The sequence below is a fragment of the Ictidomys tridecemlineatus genome, chromosome 11 (genome assembly GCF_052094955.1).
Source record: "Ictidomys tridecemlineatus isolate mIctTri1 chromosome 11, mIctTri1.hap1, whole genome shotgun sequence".
In the NCBI taxonomy this organism is placed as follows: Eukaryota; Metazoa; Chordata; class Mammalia; order Rodentia; family Sciuridae; genus Ictidomys; species Ictidomys tridecemlineatus.
Genome location: NC_135487.1, coordinates 131,459,352 through 131,462,833, shown reverse-complemented (window position 1 = coordinate 131,462,833; position 3,482 = coordinate 131,459,352). Strand labels below are relative to the sequence as shown.

At 44.5% G+C, this 3,482-nt stretch overlaps 1 long non-coding RNA gene across 1 annotated transcript; it reads right to left on the bottom strand.

The window, feature by feature from the left end:
- Nucleotides 1-1,938: 1,938 nt before the first annotated feature.
- Nucleotides 1,939-3,419, bottom strand: LOC144368534 (uncharacterized). The gene is made up of 2 exons (XR_013428297.1): nucleotides 2,865-3,419; nucleotides 1,939-2,411 (listed from the first exon to the last, which is right to left on the bottom strand). It is a non-coding gene; the product is annotated as an uncharacterized LOC144368534 (long non-coding RNA).
- Nucleotides 3,420-3,482: the final 63 nt, after the last annotated feature.

Below are 3,482 nucleotides of genomic sequence, written 5' to 3'. Positions count from 1 at the left end.
GTGCTCAGTATGAAATGGAGTTTTATTCAGCCATGAAGAATGAAATTATAGCATTTGCAAGAAAATGGATTGAACTAGAGACCATCATGTTAAGTGAAATAAGTCAAACTTAGAAGGTCAGGGTCATATATTTTGTCTCATATATGGAAACTAGAAAGGAAAAGAAAGGTGGTGGGTAGGGATCTCATGAAAATCAAAAGGAGATCTGTAGAGGAAAGGGAACAGGGGGTGGGTTTTGGAGAGGAAGGGGATAAATTCTGGGGAGTGACATTGGCCAAATTGTTTTATTGTGTTCATGTATGAATATGTAATAAGTCCTATCATTACATATAACTATAATGCACCAATCAAGAGTGTGGAAAAGCCAGATGTGGTGGCACAGGCATGTAATCCCAATAGTTTGGGAGGCTGAAACAGGAGGATCACAAGTTCAAAGCCAGCCTCAGCAAAAAGCAAGGCACTAACAACTCAGTGAGACCCTGTCTCTAAATAAAATATAAAACAGGACTGAAGATGTGGCTTAGTGGTTGAGTGCCCCTGAGTTCAATCTCAAGTACCAAAAGAAAAAAAGTGTGGAAAAGAAAAAAAAAATAACCTATTCAGACTTTTTTTAAGTGAATATTTTGTGAGATATCCACGTCTAAGTGCCTTACGTGTGGAAACTGAATTATGAATGAGCTGATCAACAAATTCAAGCTGTCCCAACTTGTTACCGAAAGCAGGCTTTATTCTATGTCATACTGCTCTATTAAAAAAACTTTTAACGGGGCTGGGGATGTGGCTCAAGCGGTAGCACGCGCGTCTGGCGTGCGTGCGGCCCGGGTTCGATCCTCAGCACCACATACCAACAACGATGTTGTGTCCGCCAATAACTAAAAAATAAATATTAAAAAATTCTCTCTCTCTCCCTCTATCACTCTCTTTAAAAAAAAAATTAAAAAAAATAAAAAAACTTTTAAAACTAGTCTTTAGCCAGGATTACACCTGTAGTCCTAGATACTCAGAAGGTTAAGTAAGGCTGGAGGATCACTTGAGTCCAGGAGTCAAGGCCAGACTAGGCATGTAGTAAGATCCTCTTTTTAAAAAATGCTTTTTAGATTTTGTACAAAAATACAAAAATCTCATGCTACCTGGGAAATTTTGATAATAGACTTCCTAGAGAATAATTTCATTATCTGGTGAGTCTACCACCTAGAGTACATCTTATATATGTGGTTTCTGCAGTTGAGAATCTAAAAATATGGGTTTTGGCCAGATGCAGTGGTGCATGCCTGCAATCCCAGTGGCTTGGAAGGCTGAGGCAGGAGGATCACAAGTTCAAAGCCAGCCTCAGCAATTTAGAGAGGCCCTAAGCAACTCAGCAAGATTCCATCCCTAAATAAAATACCAAAAAGGGCTGGAAGACTGTGTTTGTAGCTTAGTAGAAGGCTACTTGCCTAGGATATGTGAGGCACTGGGTTTGATTCTCAGAACCGCATATAAGTAAAAGTCCATTGACAACTTCAAAAAAAAGGTGGGGGAGACTGGGGATGTGGCTCAGTGGTTAAGTACCCCTGGGTTCAATCCCAGGTACAATAAGTATGAGTTTCTTTCATGTCTCAAGTAATTTTTATTTTGAGGCAGGATGTCACTAAACTGCCCATATTGGCTTCAAACTTGAGATTTTCCAGACTCACCGCCTCCCCAATTGCCACTGAGCTCAGCCTTTCTGTTTGTTTGGTGGTACTGGGGATTGAACCCAGGGCCTCACACATGCTAGGCAAATGCTGTATCACTGGACCATACCATCCAACCCCCTCACTTCCTCTGGTGGTCCTCACAGGCAGTTATATGAGGTGGATTTTCTGTTCATTCATGTATCCCATTTTACTGGTGAGTAAACAGAGGGTTTAGGTAACTTGCCTAATGTCATAGAACCAATGAGTAAAATCAAGGCAGTTTGACTGTTTTTTCCACATTTTTAATTGGTACATTATAATAGTACATATTGATGGAATTTGTTGTTACATATTCACATAGTATAACAATATAGTTTGGCCAATATCACTCCCCAGTATTTCCCCACTCTCTCCCTACCTCCCACCCCTTGGTTCCTTTACTCCACTGACCTCCTTTTGATTTTCATGAGATCCCTCCACTCACCTTTCTTTTGCTTTTTCCTAGCTTCCACATGGGGAAAATATGTGATCCATGACCTTCTGAGTTTGACTTATTTCACTTAACATCATGGTCTCAAGTTCTGTCCATTTTCTTGCAAATCCCATAATTTCATTCTTCTTCATGGCTGAATAAAACTCCATTGTGTGGCCTGGGGATGTGGCTCAAGCAGTAGCGCGCTCGCCTGGCATGCGCCGGGCGCTGGGTTTGATCCTCAGCACCACATACAACAAAGATGTTGTGTCCACGGAAAACTAAAAAATAAATATTAAAAAATTTCTCTTTAAAACAAAAACTCCATTGTGTCTATATTCCACATTGTTTTATTCATTCATCCATTGATGGACATAGTTTGGCTATTGTGAATTGGGTTGCTATAAACATGGTAGGCATGTATCACTGTAGAAAGATGGCCTTGAATGCTCCAGAATAAATACCGGGATTACAGGTGTGCACCACCACACTTGGTATGTACCACTGTTAGATGAGAAAAAAGATCAGGGAGAGACAGCTAGTGCTGGCGTGCAGGAAAGGCCCAATTTGAGCAGGAGTGAAGGCGCCCCACTTCTAGTTAAAGCATAATTCTAGCGTGCCTATTTTTTTCTTTCTCCCTTTACTCCTTTTTTTTTTTTTTTTTTTTTTTTTTGTGGGGATTGAACCCTGGGGGCGCTTTACCCTGAGCTACATCCCCACCCAGCCCTTCTCACATTTTGAGACTGGGTCTCCTGAAATTGCAGAGGCTGCTTCAAAACTGCGATACTCCTTCCTGCCTCGGCGTCCCAAGTAGCTGGGGTACAGGCCTGTGCCTCCCCTCCGGGGGCATTCTTTTTTTGGGGGGGGGTCCCAGGGACTGAACTCAGGGGCCCTGGACCACTGAGCCACACCAGCGCCGTTTTGTAGTCTATCTGGAGACAGGTCTCAGTGAGTCGCTCGGTTCCTCTCTGGCTGAGGCTGGCTTTCATCTTGCGACCCTCGCGCCCGATTGCGATCCGCCGGGATTAGGCCGTGAGCCTCCGCGCCCACCGCACACTTACTTATCTATTTTTTACACAATACTTATTTATATATTTTCATAGGGTGCTGAGGACGGAACCCAGGGGCTCACACGTGCGAGGCCAGCGCTCCGCCACTGAGCCCCAGCCCCGCACACTCATTCTTGACAAAAGTCAAGGGCGGGCGACCCGACTTCGGCGCGCGGCGACGCCTCCGCGGGAGCGACCTCGCTGGGGAAGCCCAGGTCCCGGCCCGCCCAGCGCGGCGTCAGGCTCCCGCCACGCATGCGCTGTCTTCAGTAAAGTGGTGATTACGGCTGCGCGAATCGGGGG